A 22,897-nucleotide genomic window follows, 5' to 3' on the forward strand; every position below is an offset into this window, starting at 1 on the left:
TAAACAACAATATTCTTCATTACAGTTTTTGAGATAGAAAAGAATGGAAAAAAATTAAATGCTCATCTATGAGGAATGACTAACCAAATTCTGGAATATGAATGAAATATCATTTTACCATGATATTAGAAATAATGAATATGAAAAATTCAGAGAAACAGAAAAAAGATATATAAATAGATGCATAATGAAATAAGCAGAACCAGGAAAGACATATCCACAATGATTCCAACAATGAAAACAGAAATAACCCCCCAAAAATAAAATGAATTTAAAATTATAATTATCAAGTTTGTTCCCAGTGAAAAGTTAAGAAAATGCATATCCTTCTCTTTATTGTATAGGTGGAATGCTGCCTATACCACCAGACACAGTTGATTTTGTTGAACTATTTTAAAAGGAGCAGTTTGCTTTGGTTGGGGAAAGGAGATATATGAGAAAATAAAAGTGATGTAATACAAAAAAAGTTATCAAAAAGATTATTTAAAGATATATTATTCTGGTGGATATACAATCTGAACAGATCATCTGACAAAATGAGAACATTTGAAAGGAAATAATTACAAAGCATTAAAAAAATGTCTTTTGTCAATTACTTTCTTTCCACTTCCACAGGTAATAAGCTTTGGCATTTGGGGGATATAGTAGATCGAGCAATGAAGTTGGAATCAGGAAGATCAAGAAGACCTGAGTTCAAGTGCAGCCTCAGATATTTATTAGCTGCATGACCCTGGGCAATTCTTCTAGTTGCTTCAATTTTCTTATCTGTAAAAATGGAGATAATAATAGAACTTATTTCCTAGGGCTGTTGTGGAAATCAAACATAATATTTCTAAAGTGCTTTGAAAAATCCTAAAGCATTATATCAATGCTATTATCATTATTAATTATTATTCAGATTACCATTACTCATCTCTTAGATCACTTCATAGTCTCTGGATCTAGGGATGTTTTTTCCTCTCTCCTTTCCTTAATAATATTGAAGGATGCACTTTCAGTTGACTGTCTCTGGGCTTAAATATATAACATGGACAAACTGCCTGACTTTTTAAAGCCTCAGTTTCCCTTGCTTTAAAAAGAAGGCAATAGTATGAAATAATTCATGTAATGAATTTTGTTTACTTAGTAGAATTGTGCTGGCATTATTAGTGCTATATATTGCATATATACTATATACATATATTTATTCATAATAGCACTATAATAATTATTATTGTTGATGTTTTTATTTCTACCCCAGATCTGATCACGTTATATATTCTGATGCTCTAAAACCTTTGGGATACCTTTGAATCATGACATACATGTTAAAATGTAAAATACTTTCCATTACTTGCCTTTTTTTAAGTTCACTCCACACTACTATTCTCACTCCATACTACTATTCTTTCATTCAGTCTTCACTCCAGACAAATTGAAGAAATGAGAGCATGTCGAGAATTAAAGAAGGAATTCAAGTCTATATTTTTTGACTCCAGGCAGCTAGTGTTCATTTATACCATGAAAACTTTTCAATCAATGGAATAATTTTTTTAAAACTTCTAATAGGTTGGAATTTTGAGATACTGAGAAATATCAAGAATATTGTATAATGAAATTGTTTTCTGAGTTCAAAGGCTGAATTCCTGCAGATTATAAAGCTAATGATTTTAACATTTCATCAGAAAAGTACTAAGTAAACAGGAATAGAATAGATTGGAACCATGAGAAAATTCTTCCTTTTGCACTCATCATGGATCTGACCCAGATGTGTGCTGGTAAATGTTTAACAACTAGCTCTCCAAAAAAAGAAAAATGTAGGCAAAACACACTTCTAAGTTTAATCAGCATTATTAACATTTTTCTCCATCACTTTTATAAGTCCAGACAATAAAAATAAATTAAGCCCTATTATTGATTTCTAAGGAGTAAATACTCACACTGAAAATTCAATGATTGACTCTAACTTGTTCTGGTCTGAGCTAGTTCCAACACAATTCTAGTCAGGCCCTATCTGTTTTATTTAAAGTAAAATGTAAAGTATATAAGCTTTGAGCATAAATCTTATTTAAAGTAAATCAACTTTATCAACTAATTAAGAAATGTTGAGAGTTTATTGAGGATTAGAAAATTGATAAATAAATACAACCTAATGAAAAAGGAGAGAAAGAATTGAATTTGTCATAAAGAAGTTGAATATTTAAAAGAAGTAAAGAGCCATTCTGCAGGTTTTTTGCCACTAATCTAAAACTTAGAGTGTTTCCTAGAACACTGAAAAGTACAATGACATTCCTAGGGTCACATAGCCTGAATGTATCAGAAACATTAGCCCAGGTCATTCTGACTCTCAGGCTCTCTGTCTCTAATTCTTCAAATACATGAAAAGCTGTTTTTGGATTTAATGTGGTGACCAGCTGTTCTCTATCTCTTTTGCAAAGGTCAGAAAAGGAAATAGGTTAAGGAATTTAGACTAAGTGTAAGAACACTGTCCTGACAGTAAGAATTTTCAAATTCTGGAATAAAGTATTGAATTTACTGAATCAGGTTTTGGGGTTCATTTCAGAAGTCAATCTGTTATGGTTTATGTATTATCTCATCTAAAGCAGGGTTTTCTAAAATAGTACATTTGAACCCGAGTTATAGCAAAAAGTCTGGCTCCTAGGGTGGGCAATAAAAACCACATTTCAGAGCAAACAGGAAAAAAAGATGCTTTCAAATCAATTTTCTAAGGTAATTTGGTGGGAAGTGGGAGAGGAAGACACCCACAACCTGGAACACAAGACCCCATGGGGGAGAAGAGAGTCTGAAGTATTACTTGGCAGATGAAAGTCAAAGGCAGATCACTCCAAGGTCACTGTTGGGGAGACTACTGACAGAGGAGGGAAGAAGACAAGGGAAAGGAAGGAGAACACCTGGTATAAGGCCTGCAAGGTGAAAAGGAAGAAAGCATGTCATCTACTGGAAGCTTCCAATTTTAATGAGTTATTTTACTAAATTAGTGTTAAATTCAAATTTCCTAACTTAGGGAGTACAAGTACTCTTAGCAGGCGCTAAATTCTGGTGCTTTGAGGAAAGGGGACTAAGCCCCAGTTGCCCCACCCTAGTTATGGCTCTGGGTAGCCCAAACTTATGCAAACTAGCACTTACTTTATGACTAGATAAGCTTTTTTAAGACCAGCTCATACCTTGAACAAAGCTCTTCTAAAAACCTAACATTCATCACCTTTCCACGCGCTTTGATTCACTTCTCTCATTCTCACTTTTCTTTCCTCTATTCATTATCAAAGTCAAGTGTACAGATTGCAAAGTATATATGTTTTGAGCATAAATATTAATTTCACAGCTTTAAGTAGTCTGTTCCAAATAACAGTATTTGACTGGGAAATAGGGAAGGGAGAAGTGTTAAAAGATTAAATTACAATTAACTTCACCTCTAATTGCTGTGCCTCTTTGAGTGAGTCAGTATTCATTAATAAATGAGGATAAGAAGAAATGAAAATATCCTAAAGATTGATGAGGATACTAGCAACAGGCCTGTGACAGCCTGTCTTGGCAGCCAGATGTTTACATATTTCCCTAATTTGAGTGAAAAATACCAGAGAAAAGAGGAAAGGAGAAATAATTATTTAGGTAAATAAACTATTACCTACCCTTTGAAAAGAAAGTCTCTTTTTTAGTTTTGCCACATTTCAAATCACATACTTGAGCTGTTTCTACACCAGGAAACGTGGGTAAATTGGAACCAAAATTTCAGATTTGTCCCAATCAGTTTTTCCCATCTGTATATTATCATACTAAATCAAGTCAGAACTTTTAACGGCCAAAAAATATCACGAACCAAAACAAACTGAAAGTTTAATTTCATGTTTGAGGGAAAATTAATGTATCAATTCAAGCAGAACAAGTTTAACATCTCACACATCCCCATCCCACCTCCCCCAAAAACCATTAGTATGCCCTGCAATACAGCTTTCTTGATTCCCCACCCACCCAAAAAAAGAACCTGGAAATAAAGACTGCACTTAGGACTTAACTATTATAAGGATCTCCCAAACAAGAAAATTCCTTCAACTAATGTAGGTCAGCACCTTCTGCTTAATTTGTCATCTTTGTGAGCTACCCAGAGACTAAGGTTAAGTGTCCAAGGTCATAAGTCAGAGATAGGACTTGAACCCATCTTCATGGCTCAGAGAACAGCTCTCTATGCAAAACACCAAGCTGCTTCTCCTGAGAAATGAATGAGTTCAGGTTACAGGGTCAGGGAACATAGTGTTGTGGGGTTTTTTTTTTTGGATGAAATTAACTGTTCTGTATTGAAGTCAAAGTCAAAAAAACTGGCATTATTACCAGAATATAACCTATTGAGCTGACTAATCTTTATAAACAAATATTTTAGTATCATGCAGAAGCATAACTAGGGCAAGACAACTGGGACTTTGTTCAGGAAGCTAAAATTTGGCAAGTTGACAGCTCTTATATAATCCTTCAACAGTAGAAATAACTGTTAGCAACTAGTTAGTTAAAACAATTAACTAAAATAGGAAACTACTAGATAACCATATTTCTTCTTCTCTACATCTAGTGATAGCACCTAAGACGAATTCTTCCATAACCAGGTACAATTCTGTTCCTTCTCTAGAAATAACTTCCATGTGTTTTGGGACTTTTACCCATGAAGTATTTGCCTCCTCACATTAGTGGGGCCTACATGAACTCTTCCTCACATGTGGCCTTGTAATTAATGTCTGCTCTCTCTCTCTCCTTGGCCACACAACTGAAATTTGTCTTAAAATATTAACTTGAGAGTGTGTTCTATTGTACTTGTCCTAAGAATTCCTAGTTATGACTGGTGCCATAATCATAGTTGCTTTGGGCACCATACATTAAAAAAAATACCTGAAAAACATTTAACCATTGTACTAAATATGACATTGTTCAACAAAAAAAATAGATAGATAGATAGATAGATAGATAGATAGATAGATAGATAGATAGATAGATAGATAGATAGATAGAAGATATGCTAAGTTCTATGTTAGATGATGGGAATACAAAGACAAAAAGGAAAAAATATTTTCTACCCTCAAGGAACTTACAGTCTACCAAAGGAGGCAGGTAAATCACACATACACACACACACACATATATATATATATACATATATATTTACATACTTATAAATGTACATATTTGTTAATGGAATGCAATTTGAGGAGGAAGTACTAGCAACTGAGGAATTTAGAGAAGGCTTCATAGAGGAGCAAGCATGTGAACTGAAAGTTCTACATAAGGACAATAAAGGCTATGGAGAGAGAGAAATAAAAACCCATCCCCTTTTAAGGGTTGAGCAATAAGACTGAGGGGAATGTGAGTTATACAAGAAATATCATGCAGAAATATTTTTGTCTATAGTTCAGGTGTAATAAATAACCAGCTAGCAAAATATTGGTCCAATATTGCCATCTACTATCAGTTTCTCTGCTGAAAAGGAAGGGAGAGGGTAGAGAAAGGAGGGAAGGGGGATTAGGAGAAAATGCTCCATCAGCTAGCAGCAGCACCTTCACTCAGGATCTTGACCCTGCTCCTTTCTAGAGACTACCTATGTCCTAAGGGAATAAAATGAAAGTAAGGGAGTAGCTGCTGACTATCTGACTTCAGATAACTTATCTATAACATGAGCAGGGAGTTAAATTAGATGATGTCTAAGGTCTCTGTCAAGTCTAATATGCCTTCTATAGTTCCAGGAGACTCACTGCCTTGGCTCACCATAATTCTTAGGCCCTGGAGCTACAATCAGATTTTCCGGTCTCATGTGATCTTAAATGGGAACGTCTTATCCAATGTCACCTCTTTATCTTGAGACCTTCCAGGCAGGCCAGTTCTCCCCTTGCAGTAAGAATGTACCTACTCTCCTTAGAATCCAAAGCATAAAAGATCTATTAAGGTGTCAATACTTCAAAACTACATCTCCATGGGAATTTTGATTCTAAGGGACATTTAAAGGCAATCAATGACGTTTATCTGGAACCACTCATTAAATACCACAGTGACTTCAGTAGCATCCCTAGAAAGCCACACCCCAGATGGTATCTTTGGAATCTGTAACCCTTGCAAAGTGTCTGGAGATGCAAGGGGCACATAAATCTGAGTCTAATTTCTGTGTTTTGGGAACTCAATGATTCCTGTTCTCTTTTTGGCAATCAGGACATTTGTAAGTGTTCACACGAAACCAAAAAACCGTCATGGAATACACACAACACTCCCCTGCCAACCGGGCTGTGTATTGCTGTGGAGGCCACACATACGTCTTTCTTTCTCCAACAGATGTTGCAGTGTTTCTGGATAAACAGAAGACTGACTACACCTAGGCAATGGAAGAAATGACTACAGAAGCCTCTGATACCCGGGGGGACATTTGGGCTTCCTAACACCAACTGTGATTTGGCTATTTGGGTTGGGGGCTAGTCAAAAAAAAGTTTTTCTTTCCTTAAAAGTAACTATTGCTAGCAATATTTAATAGGGCTTCTGCAATGTTATTGCTTGGCATTGTAACTCCTTAGGATCAATTACACTTTCACCAAAAAAGATTATTATGTTTTTTTGTTCTTCCTAAAAGCAAACTTTTTTCTCTTGAGGTTGTTACTTTATAAACAATTTGAGAAGAGCTCAGAGTTAAATAAAGAGCAAAGATATTTCATCAGAAAAGCCTTGGTGAGAAAACTGAGGCAGACTGCTTCAAGCAGTGATTCTCTACCTAGGGCTCTGGAACTTCTGTGGGAAAAGCTCTGTCCTTGGCTCTTTTCCCAAAATGGAGGGAATGTTGTGAGAGGTCCTCTCTTAACAAATTCAATCTGGGTCCTGGGGAAATGGAAACTTTAAACAAAGGAAGGGTGAGACCACAGAGATACGTGGGTGGTGGTAACACCACCTGAGCCAAATATCTCCAAATTGGTGACAAGCGTGGGATCCCAGAGAGAGCCCTGAAAAATACAGCCAATGGAATACTTTCCCTTGGTGGTTCTGAGGCATCCTCTTCACAATGACACTGTTATAAGGTAGGGCTTCCACGTGCTGAATGCCACTAGTCTGAGTAATTCTGTTGCCTGGTACATGGTGAGGTTTGGCATTGAAAAAATAGCCGAGGTAAGCTTCCATTGAGTTAGAGACTGCTTTAATTCCTATGTCTCTCCTCCGACAATGCTCTCTTTTGGAGTGATAATCTTATATGATACTCATATCATCATTAGCTTATAGTCAAAGAGGAAATGGGTTTGAACAAAGAAGGAAAGGCAAAAGTGGCATGTAAAGTGATCTTTTTAACTGTCCAGATGGCCTTAGCACAGTGGAAAAGAAATAAAAGAGCAGGAAGAGGGAGAGAAAAGCAGTAAGGAGATAAGGAATAGAGAGAGAAGGCAAAAACAGAGCTTACATTTTGATCAAGTCATCTCATTAATGGGTCAAAAATCCTAAAGATGTGTGACATGTTATGCTAAGATAGTCCTTGCTCTAGAGTTTACAATCTAATCCTGGAAGAAAGCACATAAAAGACTAAAAGAAAACTGAAAAGTAGGAGGTGAAGGGATAAAGTACCCACAAGTGCGGAATGGTGTCAAAGACTTGAAAGTTAGCATCACCAACTGAGAGAAGGATGAAACAAAATCAGCCTGGGGCCATCCCAGAAATGAAAGCTCCTTCAGAAGGAATCCAGAATGGAAGAAGGGAGTAAAGTTGGCAAAGGGAGATTCCAGAATAAGAAGATCCCAGACACTGAGGAAAATTCCAGGATGCAAAGACAATTGAATCATGATGGTAAAATTTTCAAAGAGCAAAAAGCACAGCCAGGAAAATAATGAAAAGGAAAGAAGCACCTTTGTACAAAAATATATACATACATACATATATATTTATATATACATATATACAAATACACACATATCACAGCTTTATTTATAAAAGTGAAACATGGAAGACAACCTATAATTAGGAAATAATTGAATGAATTATGATTTGGAGATAAAATTCCATATTAGTGAATCATAAAATAGGACAAAGATGAGTGGTATAAGGAAGCAAGGGTAGATTCACAGAAAATGGTAAAGAAAGAAAGAAGATAGCTTTAGAAGTGAGATATGTTGACTCCACAAGAAAAGGAAATAGATGGAAGAGGAAAGAAAATAAGCAGCTATTGTTATATTTTTGTTAAGGCTTACATCTTTCTTTTTTTTTTAACTATGAGCCTGCATGAAGTGATTGGACTAAATAATCTCTTAGATCACTTCCATCTTTAAATCTAAAATCTTATTATACTGAAGGTACAAACAACAAAGGTAGTCCTCTCTGAAAACATTTACAAGAAGATAATTATTGGTTCTGAATTCAAGGTGGCAGGAGTATAATAGATGATCTTAAAAAAACATGAATAGACTTGCATGAAATAGTGAAGAGTGAAATGAAGTTCTATAACCAAAAGAACATTATATATAGTAACAGCAATATTGTTTTAAGAACAACTTTGAATGATGAAGTCATTTTAACTATTATAAAAACTCAAATTAACTACAAAGGTCCTATAAAGGAAGGCTATCTGCATACAGAGAAAAAACTGATACATAGAAATTTGCATAGTTTACATATATACATACATACACACACACACACACACACACACATATTTGTGTCTAATGGTAGCCATCTCTAGAGTGAGGGTGAAGAGAGAAAAGAGGAAAAAAAAGAAATGAGTTATATGATAACTTTATTATCTATTTAAAAGAAATAGCAAGTTATATATGATAAATTTGCAGTTTCTTTTTTTCTATTTTACATTATTATGGCTATGCTTGTTTTATTTAAGTTCAGAATAAAACAATTTTTAAAAAAATATTACTGAAGGGGCGGCTAGGCAGTACAGTAAATAGAGCATTGCCCCTTAAGTCAGGAGGAACTCAGTTCAAATTCAGTCATAGATACTTGATAGTTATTAGCTGTGTGATCTTGGACAAATTACTTAACCCTGTTGCCTTGCAGAAAAAAAAGAAAGAGAATGCTTGGAAGTTTTATTAAAATATAACTAAAGTTACAAGATCCAGATTCAAGATATACCTATATATAAACTAAACATATATAAAACATGTGTATGCTATATCTATATTATACATGTGATTTATATATATATAAAATGTATAATATATACAAAAATATTTCAGTGTTAGATATATGTATGTTATACACACGCATAGATATATCTAGAGAGGTCCTTCTCTGTTGACTACAAACTCACTCAGTTCTCTTCCGTCCTTAAAAAATTCTTCAGTAGACCCACAACCACCTAAAGTTTTAGTCTATCTCTCTCTCCTCTCTTTCTCAACCAAACTCTTTCTTGGTCTTTCTTACGTTTTGCTACCTGGTTTCATACTTCATCACTCAACTTAAATTGCTCTCTCCAAAGTTATCAATGATCATTTAATTGTCAAATCTGATAGTCCATTCTTTTGGCCCCTTTGTAGCTTTTGATTCTTGACCACCTTTCATCCTGATTCTATCTCTTGTGAGTCATAGGGACACTGCTCTTCATTGGTTTTCTTCCTACCTCTATGACTTTTTCTTACTATCTTTTACTAAATCATCATCAATATCATTTGCCCTAACTTGAATGTTTTCCCCTAAGATCCTGTTCTAGGCCTTTTTCTCTTCATACACCCTTTTTTTGGTGACCAAATTGGCTCACATGGGTTCCATTATAATCGTTATATCAATGAATCCAAAATCAAGCTCCACTCGCTCCTGAGTTCAGGTACTGACACAAACTTCACTGTTGGTGTCCGGGATACCACTATCTTTCCAGTGACTCAAATTCACAACCAAGGTGCTTGGAGTCATTACCCACATAATTTATTTAATTAGTTCCCAAATTTGCCATTTCTACCTCCACAATTTCTCAATTAGCCATCTCCTGCTTTCCTTGTCATTGACACAGCTATAAGGCTAATTCAGCTCTCATCTGAATTATTACACTAGTGTCCCCACTGGTTTCCCTACTTCAAGCTCCTTCCCTCTCCAAGCCAACCTTTTCGTCCAGCCAAACTACTCTTATTACTATTCCTCATATATGACACTATATCTTTCATATATGTGCCTTTGTATTGGATGTCCCCCTTTCCTTGAAGGTACTCACTCTGCACATCCTTGCACTCTTACAATGTCTAATTTCCCTCCAGGCTTAGCTCATGTGCTAGCTGTCTTCTTTGTTGTAGTTGTTGCTATGATTATGTCTAACTTTTCATGATTCTATTTGGAGTCTTTCTGATAAAGATACTTGGTGTGGTTTGCCATTTCCTTCTCCAATTTAGTTTACAAATAAGGAACTAAGGCAAACAGGGTTAAGTGATTTGCCCAGGGTCACATAACTAGTGTCTGATGCCAGATTTGAATTCATGAAGATGAATCTTCTAGACTCCAGACCCCGTACTCTATCTACTGCATCATTTTCTACTCTCCCTCTCCCCAGCTACCAATATCTTTCCCTCCAAATTATTTTGCATCTAGGTCACATAACTTTATAACCCCCAACTAGATTATGTTTTCTTAAGGTAAGGATGTTTGACTTTTATCTTTGTATCCACAGTGCCTGCCATATAGAAGGTGTTTTATTTGTTAATTGATTAATATTTTAATCCTGGGGATATTGGTGGTAATAGCTATGCTTTGCATGCTTTATAAAAGATGGTAGAGTTTTTTGAAATGGTCCACTGAGTATCACTGGAAGGGGATTCATTAATCAAAGTATCACTATAATCTGACAAATTTAGAAATTAATAGGCCTGGATTCTAGTCCTACTCTTGCCACTAACTAACTATATAAGCTTAGACAAATCACTTCATTTTTAAGAGTTTTCTCATCTGTAAAATGGGAAAGGGGAGAGTTCCTTTCTGGATTTTATATTCTGTGATTTTATGATTCTATTATTTTATAATTAAAATAGGTGAAGACCTATGTCATAATTTAAGGGGACAATGAGAAATATAAACACAAAATATTTTCTCTATAAATCTATTACTAAAACTGAAATTTCACCTTTAGATATATTTTTGCTGTAAGTTGATGTTAAATGTTAAAATGCAAATGTACTGTTTAATAAAAAACAACAGGAATAAGAATAGCTAGCATTGACATAATGCTTTAAGATTAGCAAAGTGCTTTTACAAATAGTATCTCATTTGATTCCCCAAACAATCTTAGGAATTAGGTAATTATTGTTTTACATATGAGGAATCTTAAGCACACAGAAGTTAAGGGACTATCCAGTGTCATGCAACTAAGTATTGGTGGTTGAATTTGAATTCAGATCTTTCTTACTCAAAGTTCAGTGCTCTACGCATTGGACCCCTTGCCTGCCTCTATAATCTACTATCCATCATCAACACTTTTACAAAAAATCATATTACTACAATAATTCAGATCTGGCAAGCCATTAACAATGATCTCTAGTCAAATGCCTCAAGGATCTACAATGGTATTGTGACATTTAACATTCTTACCAGTGATTTGGATGAAGGTATAGATGTCATGTTTATCAGTTTGCTATTTGGATTCTTTTTGATAATGATACTGATGTGGTTTGCCATTTCCTTTTCCAATTCAGTTTACAAATAAGGAACTGAGGCAAACAAGGTTAAGTGACTTGCCAACAGAGTTGGGGGTGCATCTAACATGTTTCAAGAGAGAATCAAAATCCAAAAAGTATCACAGCAAGCTAAAACTGTGGACCAATTCATACACACACACACACACACACACACACACACACACACACACACACAAACACACATCAAGCCTTTTTCCCCTCCTTGCTATTTATGAAGTAACATTGCTTATATTTTCTATTATCCACTTCTGTAACATTTTTCAAATTATATGTATTTTAAAAGTATTATCCTTAACAGTCATATCTCTGGATTGTATTTGCTGGTCTTCCTCAGATTCTGAGTTCTTCTGACTTCCTCCCTGTGGCAATTGCTTTATGTTGGTTAAATTTTGAGAGAAAATGATGATAGAACATGTCAATTGTTTTTCCTTATTATTTTCTCATTTTTCATTGATTCCTTATGTAAAAAGGTCAGAATGAAAATATTATTAACTAAACATAATCTTTTTCATCTGCAATCATTTTTTTTTTACTAACTTGGTATTGATTTAGATTTTTCCTCCAAAAACTTGACGGTGTAATTCTTAGAAGACTCCCATTAGTAATTAGTAGTTACCTACCTGTTATGATATAATTCAGTACACTTTTTGCAATAAAGTTTTACACCTGCCATGCTGAGCACCTGCAAACTCTCTTCTTAGGTTTTGGGGGTCAGATTTTTGAATGATCTCTGGATCATTGACCTCCTTAATTTCTTAACCTTTGCTCACATTTTCCTCTCTCAGCTCATGTCTATAGTAAAGTAATTGAGTATCCAAGTATATATTGGCTTGGTTTGGAATCTGGGTGAATTCTTCATGGAGCGGGGATGTGAGTGAGGCAGAGCTGAGTCTTACTTGTGAATATTGACCTGATTCTCCTTTTGGCTTTTATTTTTTTTCTAATGACATGTAAAGATAATTTTCAACTATCATTTCTGTAAGATTTTGAGTTCCAGATTTTTCTCCCTCCCTCTATTCCTTTCCCCCTCTCCAAGAAAGCAAGTAATCTAATTTAGAATTTCACATACAATTATGTGCATGTATATATCTTATTCTTCTCCTCACAGTCAATTAACATTCAAATGAACAATTAAAATTAAATTAAACTAAACATTTAATTAATTAAACATTTACTATATCCTAAACCCTGGGGATCAAAAAAGGGTAAAAAAAATCCTACCCTCCAAGGGATTATATATTTAATGGAGTAAAGATAATTCAATAAACTATGTATATATAAAATATAAACAGGATAAATTTAAGGTTATCTCAGAGGGAAGGTACTAACTTCTGGTTAAGGATAGAGAAAAGGGATGTCAAGGAAAGGTCTCCTTCAGTAGGAAGAATTTGAAATGAATTTTGAAGGAATCTAGGAGATATAAACAAGGAGAGTGAACATCCCAGGAATGAGACAATGAAAAGACATGGGGCCATTGCTTTTTATTGATTTAGTTACTGAGCAAGAGTACTAACTCTGCATTTAGAGTATTAACTGTCAATTTATAGACAATCTTAGTACTTTACATTCCTTTTCTTTCTGCCACTCTGCTACTAACACAGGAGTCACATAGAAATGAGAGTTGCTTTGCAGTTTTCATTCACAGATGACCATGACCAAAGCAGTCATCACATAGGGGCCTATTTTCATACTGTAAGGCTAGTCCTCTTAAAAAAATAAAAGGTAACAGTTTGTCTTTGGAGCCACATTCAAAACTTTCTAATCAGGTAGAACTTGGCAAAGTTTGTATTCCATTATATTGGCTTTAAGAACTTTGGAATACATCATGTCACATTGAGACTCTCAGGTGGGACTTATAGAGGAAAACCTGAAATATGTAAACCATTTGAACAAAATCTATATCTGAATAATATGCACATGTAAAGAATCAATAAGAAAGTTAATCAACATTTCTTTATCAAATACATATCAGGTACTATTGTAAATGCTGGGCATACAAAGAGGAAAAAACACTTCCTCCTACCCTAAGGAACTTCCATTCTAATAAGGGAGAGCTAATATAAATATAAATGTGTGTGTGTGTGTGTGTGTGTGTGTGTGTGTGTGTGTACACATACATTGTATACCTATAAGCTACTTCTAAAGTAAGTGGAATGTAATGTCAGAGGGAAGGTACTGGCTTTGGTAAGATGGGGTGAAATGAACTTAAGTTTTGTAACCAGATCTTTAATGAAAATCTCTTGTGCTGGGTTATTATAATGTGCTAGGTTGTTATAATCTCTATGCTTGTTGTAATAGTAATTATAATGTTAATAGCATATGCATAGAACTTTAAGGATGAGAGGTAAATATTATGATTTTTCCATAATTAGTTATGGGGAAATGAGGCACATAAAGGTCAAGTGACTTGCCCAATGTCACACAACTAATAAGTGTCTGTGACAGCATTTGAACTCATGTCTTCTTGATTTACACTACATTTACTGTACCACCTAGCTGACTCCAAAAACATTATATTGCATCAAGGGATATAAGTTTGAATTATGGACCCCTAGGCAAAATTGTCTTACATTTTAAGCAACCATCCCCAAGAAATGCCCTTGCTCCCCCTTCCATGGGCTCCTAAACATTTCAAGAACCGCTGGAGTGGCAGCTGCACCTGAAATTACATTTCCTCCTAAAATTCCTGATGTCTAGGTTCAGCCAGATCTCCAGTGATTGACAGTTCTACAGTCCAAGAGCTTCAATTGAGAAATTTCTTCCTTTAATCCTTCCCCTGGTTATTACTAGGTATGGCAGACAGATGTATGTCAAAAAATGGTATGTTTGATGATCCCTTGCAGTAGAATCAGTAGAATTTAGCCTCTCATTTGAGAAAAAAAAATGGAGGAATTTTAATCAATAGAATTCTATAAGGTACTGTAAAAAATGACAGACTTGAGTAAAGAAAATATGAACAGACAGGTGGAGAAAGCATAGAGACCACAAATAACTTCTCTTTCTATCAAATAAATATTAAAAAGAAACCTCCAGAAAGGGATAAATACAAACTAAGAACTGAGATAGATATAGACTGTCATATCTCAAAAGACATTAATCCAACAAGACATAAAGCAGGATTTAATCCTTTGGGTATGGAGACAAGAGTAAAACAGTATTCCCAGAGTGCCTTTAGAGAGCCTATGAAAGCCAAGTAGAAATGTTTTATTTGAGTTGGGGGGGAGCAGGGTATAGCTACTACCAATTTAAACTCCCAAATAGATTTTAAAATCTTGAAAGGACCCAAATCTTATTTTATTTTCCTCTTCAGCTTTTGAAAAAAGTCCTATTCCCTCTCATCAGAAAAAGAGAGATTAATTCTTCATTATCCATATGTGGTTTATCCATTTCAGGAGGTACCTAAAGACTTAAATTATAATTTATTGCATTTATATTGCACTTTTGGTTTGTTAAAATATTTCTATATTAGACATTTCTTAAATTGTTTATAAATTTGTCCTTTCAGAAATAATTAATTCTCATCATGAGAGTTATTGTTAAGGATTGTTTCCATGTATAATAATTATATTGTATAATATGTATAGTAATTATCTTGAAGGTGGTGCAGTGGATAGAACACCAGCCCTGGAGTCAGGAGTACCTAAGTTCAAATCCAGCCTCAGACACTTAATAATTATCTAGCTGTGTGGCCTTGGGCATGTCACTTAACCCCCTTGCCTTAAATTTAAAAAAAAAATAATTTTAAAAAATAATTATCTTGAGAGATTACATATTTGTATTTAATTAGGAATTTCCTTAATGACTCATGAACTTGCCAGTCCCCATTAAATTTCTACCCTCAATTCTTGAGCAAATTTTCCTATTTATTTATTGACATTCAGCCTATCATGCATCAAACTGGCTGTTGATAGAAAAATTTTTATAGCATTCATCCTTAATATACCTGTTGTATTGCCATCTTATTAAGAGGCTTTTGAAGGGGAAAAGTGGGCAAAAGTATTACTCAAAGTTCATGTACTCATCTAGTATCCTTCAAGCTATTATCTAATCTCTCTCTTCTGTCCCTATTAAATTTCTAGAAAGAGTTCTATTCTACAGTACTGCTTTCACTTATTCACCACTCACTGAGTCCTCAGACTTCTACAATCTAGCTTCTGTTTCCACCAGAGCTATCCTAACTTTCCAATCTTAGTAATATGAAAATATTACTTGCCTTCAAATATATCCTGAAGCTCCTAAACACAGTCCATTAACAATTAGAATAATACCTTCACAACCTATCAATTGGGGAAGTTTTAAATTGTGATATATGATAGTGACAGAATGTTATTATCCCATAATAAATAATGAGCTGGATGATTTCAGAACATCCTGGGAAGACTTATATTAACTGATGAAAATGAAGGTAACAGAAACAAGAAAACATTGTAAATACAGTGACAGCAATATTGTAAGGATGAGCAACTGTAAAAGACTTAACCCGCTCTGATCAAGACAATGAACAATGATAATTCCAATAAACCCATGATGAAAATTACTATCCACTCCAGAAAGAGAATTGATGAACTCAAAGTGCAGATTTATTTTTATTTTTTGTGTGAGTGCACTTTCTTTTGCAACATGGATATATGTATTACTTCACACGCATAGTTGATAGTATATTGTTTTGTCTCTCAACAGGAGGAAGAGAATTTGGAATTTAAAATTCTTTTAAATAAATATTTTATAAATGACAACACCCTCCCCCGTCCCTTTATGATTTCTGCCTTTCTCAAGAGTCCTAGATAGTACTCCAGGCTTATAAGTACTACTATGGTTCCATCATTATCATTAAGGGAAAGTATTCAAGGTTGCTAGAATCTTCAGAAATATTTCCCTCAAATGAGTTCCACTTTCCCAGGGACCACTATGATCCTGAAGACTTCCAGTACCATTGCTCACAGGACACATCAACAAAAAGAAAGAAATTATAAATACCAGAAAGTCAAGCAAGCCCTTCTTCTGGTAGATCCCATCATCCACAAGGACCAATCCAGTCCACTCGATCCACAGTACTAGTGAAGGCAAAGATCTCAATAATACCTCCCTAAAATGCTTATCATTTTTCCCTTTCATGTCTCCAGACTGAGATAACTCACTCTGTCTTCAAGATTTTCAGTTCAGGGGCAGCTAGGTGGCGCAGTGTATAGATCACTGGCCCTGGAGTCAGGAGTACCTGAGTTCAAATCCAGTCTCAGACATTTAATAATTACCTAGCTGTGTGGCCTTGGGCAAGCCACTTAACCCCATTTGCCTTGCAACAAAAAAAAATTTTTCAGTTCACAGTATATCTGTATCTCTAATGCTAAACCTCATACTACAACCCCATGTTGGGGTTGTAAGGGAAGAATAGAAATGTGTTCGCATTGGCCTCCTCATGGATACTAGTCTGGGTATCTATCCTTGACTCTTTATCAGTCTGTGTCTGTTTCTGGTTCTTCAATTTAAGCAGTTCTCTAGAGGCCTATGTGGTTCCAATAACCTCTTTCCTGGCAGTCAACTGTGTAGCCTCCATTCTCTCTGTTACTAACTCTTCAACACTCTTGAGTCTGCTTTTAATTTCCTTTGAAAAGCTAAGCCCAAGCAGACAAGGGCATGAACTAGCTACAAGTTACAGCTTTAGACTGAATAAAATGGAGATGAGAGAATACACCTACACATTTCCACCAAGTTAGGCATCACAAACATTGGAACTACTTCTCTCATACCAGGTGCCTGTGCTTGGAGGATCGTGCTTGTCATAAGGACTAAAATAAGATAAAAATTAAATAATACAGCATAAAACAATTATGAATGACCTGCAGAGCAGCAAATGTTACCATATTTATATAGATGTATTATTGAATGGAGTCAATCAATTATCCTGTATTTTGTGGTGTGAAGGTGGTGAAAAAGTGAAAGTACAATAAGATATCTCATAGTAGAATATAGGGGCCATAAAAAAATCTTCCATTTGAGGCTGAGGCAGAGGGTTGTCCTATCTAAAGACAAACTCTGCCCTCTACCTGGTGTCAGTTCCATAAGATGAGTTGCTGGGGCTTATCCACATAAGTTTAATCATTCCCTTGCTTCCCCCTCCATAAACCCATGTCCAGCTTAAACTGGAACTTGGTAGGAGTAGGAAAGAGGGAGAAGAAAACCTCACATTGCCCAACTCTCAAGCCAAGTGGGATTTAGTGCTCCTTGTATACACACACACACACACACACACACACACACACATATTTAATTTTTTTTAATTTAAGGCAATGGGGTTAAGTGACATGGCCAAGTTCACACAGCTAGGTAATTATTAAGTGTTTGAGCCTAGATTTGAGCTCAGGTACTCCTGACTGCAATATGGCCAAAATTCAAGTTAGCTCTTCTTCCCAACATCAGGATCAGGGCAGTAAAGTCAGGGGTAGCCCTTTAAAGTTATGTTCCTGCCTTAAGTGTCAACTTTCTATCACCTTCAAATGTCATAGAATTAACCAAGAAAGCAGTGAAAATATTTGCAAATATTAATTAATCTAGCCTATGTTACAGGCCCTGTGCTAAACAATTTCCAAATATTATTTCATTTGATCCTCACAACAACCCTGGGAAGCAGGGGCTATTATTATCCTCATTTTACAGATTAGGAAACTGAGATAGGTGTTACATGACTTGCTTAGTGTCACACAGGTAGTAAGTACCTGGAGCGAGACTTGAACTGAGGTCTTTCTGACTCCAGATCCAGCACTCGGCCATATCCCTTCCAGCCTAGTAAATGTCATATATTTGTTTCAGCAACTGAAAAGTAAGTTCTACTTGATTACATTTCTTAAACTATAATTTTGTTATAGTTTTATATTCAATACAAAGTAATTATAATTTTAATTTCAAGAATGACAAAAAATATTGCATCTGAGATTCTAAAAAACGGTATTACAAAACATACAGTATCACCATTCCATTCTCTATTTTGTTCATTTAATACACACAAAAATTTTAATAATTTAGTGTAAGATAGGGAAAAAATATTATTGAAAACCTCTATTTTATGAAAACTAAAATTATCAACACATTTTTTCATACAAAATGTGCCAAAATTAAATCCCAATCTATGATAAAAAGTTTTTATTTACTGTGTTTTATTCTTAAACATGCTGTTGAAAAAAAAGGTAACACTTGCTTGTGATATGTATTATTGGCAAGTGATAGTAGGTTGTTTGAAGTATTCTAACTTGCAGTTATCAACTCCAAAATAGTGTTGAAAGTACTTTCTGAAAATGTAACTAAATCAGATACTTTTAGCATGTTGAGGAATTGTGATCAGAGCTGAAAATAAGTAAACTGTCATGATATAACTGTTTTACAATATCTGATGAACAGTATTGAAAATAGTGCGGAGAGTGGGGGAGAAGAATCACTAACAATTCAGTGGTCCTACATGCTGTAAAAAATTGTAACGTGAGTGACAGAATGAATTACAATAGAATATATGATTATATATAATAATTCAAATAACTATTTTGTTAATTATATAAAAATTCTATTTATTCAAACTAAATAATAGTATAATGAGAGCAAAATAATTTAATATATTTAGTATTTTTGAAAATCAGTAGAGGGATCAGAAGGTTTGTGTTCAGCTTATTTCAATATTTTAATTTAATAGCTTTCACAAATGAAAAAGATGCCTCAGAAAAACACATAGAACCAAATGGAAGAATTTCATTACTGTGACTGCACATTATTGAATTTCAGAATTGTCATAATACTCATTCTTCCCATTCCATCCACCAATTAGCTAAAGATTTCAGTTGAAATTCTGCTGGAAATTTCTATCTTAACTATTGAAAACTGGTAGGAAAGTGCTGCGTTGATGTATTTTTCACAAATAAGTTCAAAAATCCACTAAAATTCTTCATTTTTAAATAGGTTTTTAAATTGCTTTGAAGTTATAAAGGGTGACGATTCAGAGTTTGTGGATCTTATTTAGCACTTTTTCAATCTTGCCACTCTTTATGATCCCATTTGAGGTTTTCTTGGCAAAGATAATGGAGTGGTTTGCAGTTCCATCTCTAGCTCATTTTTACAGATGAGGAAACTGAGGCAAATAAGGATCATGCTAGTAAGTGCCTGTGGCTAGATTTGAACTCAGAAATATGAGCCTGCCCAAATCTAGGATTGGCACTCTAATCACTGCACTATCTAGTGGCCCTAAGAGTTTTATAGATAACACATTTAAGTCATTTTTGGCAAGAAGACTAATGTTAATAACTTCTTACTATCATTTGCTAATAATATCTCAAGGCATAATATGTGCAAAGGGGAATGTTTATCCTTAATGATAGTGAATATGAATTTATTTCAAATAATCTTATTAATAATTTCAGAGGACAACTTCTTGTCAGTTTTAATAAAAATCTCCTAATAGTGTCACCTTCACCATTTTCTTAGTCTTAATTCATGTTTGCTTTCTTAGTATTATTGTCAATCCGAGGTTTTTTTGAATTTTCTTTTTAAGTCACTTGTCTTGTTTGGGGAGAGCTACTTTAAATAAAGATAATTTCATCCTTAAATCCACTTAAAGGACACAAATAAATTGGAATACATCACAACAAGCTGAAAATGAACAAACAAGGGCCTTATATCAAACTCTTAATGTTGTCAATTCCCACTCTACTCTGAATTAACAAGACAACACTAAGGATTTGTTTAGCACCTAGAGGCACTAGCTAAGCACTTTACAAATATCTCATTTCATTTTAACAACAAGGTGCTATTATTATCCTCATTTTACAAATGAGAAATAGAATTAAAGTGACTTGCCCAGGGTCATGGTGGCTATGTGTTTAATACTGTATTTAAACTCAGGATCACTAGTTGCCTGAAACAGAGGGAAGGCAGTTGGAATGAAAAGAAGATAATTAATTAAAAAGATCTTGTATCATTTAATGATTTATGTTCTTTATGGAATATACTTGAAGGACAGTGTACCCCTAATTTATAATGGAAATGTTTTATTACTATTTTTCTTGTTCAAGCTTGTTCAATAAATGTTTTGCATGTAATGCACACCTGTCAATCAACCAATGATTTATCAACATATATTCAAGGGACTATGCTAGCTATTTATTTTACAAGGACAGTGGATGAAATGAAAAGTTAAAGTCAGCAATCCAGAAAACCTTGAATTGGGTAGCTTCTTTGGATGCCCCTCATTCAAGATGGGATACTTTAGGTCCTACAAATGGACAATCAAGATCATATTTTATTACTAGCTATCCTCAGTGTTAGTAGATGATCAAAAGATATTTATGATCTCATTTCAATAAGGTGAATTAGCCAATTAGAGAAATATGAAATTAGAACATTTTGGAACCAAAAGACTTAATAAACTAATCCCCTCCTTAACATTGCCAAAAATTCTTCATATAAATACTTGCAAACTACCAGTGAGAGGGAATCTACTATCTCATAAGGTTCATTCCTCTTTTGGAAAAATCCTATTTGAAAGTTTTTCCTTATTAAAAGAAGAAAAAGAAAAAAAAACCTGTTTCTCTCCAACTCAGGGACCAGACTTCAGAACATCTAATCACTTTTCCCCATATACTTAAAAGTCTATTCTCAGTTCTCCTTAAGCTCTGTTGCGCCAAGGGCTAATTGGTCTGCTCCTGGTTTAAAAACAGGACTGTGAAGGTCAGTGGCTAAGGAAAGGCCAACAGAGAAAGAAAAGACTTAAAGGAACTGAGAAGTTTATATAAGACAAAACTAGCCAGAGAGACCCTGAATTGGACCATTTATCTTGGCAAATGGGCCAGCTTAGAGATCCACAGATCAGTTGTAAGTGGATTGTAGGCAAGGAGAGGAAAATGGGCTTCCCCAACTATATTTGGAAAGCTTTAGGATAGCTCCATGTTTCCAAGGTCAATTAGGCTCAGAAGGAGCCAAAGAAATGAAGACATTAAAGACACACTATAAGGGGGAAACAGCATGACTTAGAGAGTGGTAAAAACTTACAAAGGGATACAGCCAAGTACCCCATGCCAGGAAGTGATCTGAGGGTCTCAGGAGCCATGAATTTGGAAAAATCCCATTTTCCTTTAAACAAGTCCATCAGTTTGACTTCCATGATATATTCTCAGTCCCAGTTCTTACCTTTTAGCCAAATCCTAGTGCAATGGAACCAAAAAATAGGCGTTACCATTTTTACCTGCTCTGTACCTCTCTATTTCTACTCCAAAGATTTGAAAAGCCAAATAATCATAAAAAAGTGAATTTCAAAAACATTTGATTCAGATTCAAGTGGCTTTGGAAGGATTTTGGATGGCTTTTTGGTTTTGGTTTTTGGTTTTTGATTTTGGGAAAATGTATTGATTTGCTTAATCCAAAAAGCCATATCCATCCCTGACAAAGAGAAATTATCTGACAGAAATCTACCTTTAACCAGATCTGTCAGCAGTTGAGTTGTAGATACTCTGGTCTTGGTGATAGCAAACCTGAGCCATCAGGAACTGAGTTCTTGACTGCTTCAAGGAAAAATAGTCCGCCTAGCTGTAGCTTGTCTATCACAGCCGAGATGGAAGCAGGAGAAAAGTTCTAAGAACTAACAAAGGAGTCCTATCCATTGCTGGTTATCATATATAATATAGTGGTTATTACTATTCTATACACCTAATAGCAAACATTCTAATGATAAATCTAGAAGAACCCTGACACTTGGGACAAATCATTAAAGATTTGCTCTGCTAAAGAATTTTACTATAGTGCATCTAAAGGTTTGATCTTCATCAAAGGTGTTATTAGTCCCATGTATCCCAGTTTTGGACTAGGTCAGATGCTAATAAGTCCAGGGCAAGTCTAACATTTCTTCTACATGTAATATCCAGTTCTCTTAGGGTTATGTCCATAGCGCAAATATTTTTGTTTAATGGCCCACATTTGTAATAACTCTGACTTTGGAAGGTAGTTACAAAATAGCTCATGCTTATTCTCAAATTTAGAGAGCAAAATTGTAGCAAGGGGTTGGAGGATTGACTCCCAAACTCACCTTAGGAAAGACCATTCTCTCCGGTGAGGCTTTTGAAGCTCTCCCATATCCATTCCCATATTTGTGGGAAATAATATAAAATCCAACAAATGCATTCTGTAACAGAATAAGTATTTTTAAAAACTCAGTTAAGAAAAAGTAAGGTAAGATCAAGATAAACACCATTTTGGGTCTGGTTTTCTCTCAGTGTTCCCTCCTACTGGAGTGAGCACAGTGATTA

Source organism: Macrotis lagotis, chromosome 1 (genome assembly GCF_037893015.1).
Source record: "Macrotis lagotis isolate mMagLag1 chromosome 1, bilby.v1.9.chrom.fasta, whole genome shotgun sequence".
In the NCBI taxonomy this organism is placed as follows: Eukaryota; Metazoa; Chordata; class Mammalia; order Peramelemorphia; family Peramelidae; genus Macrotis; species Macrotis lagotis.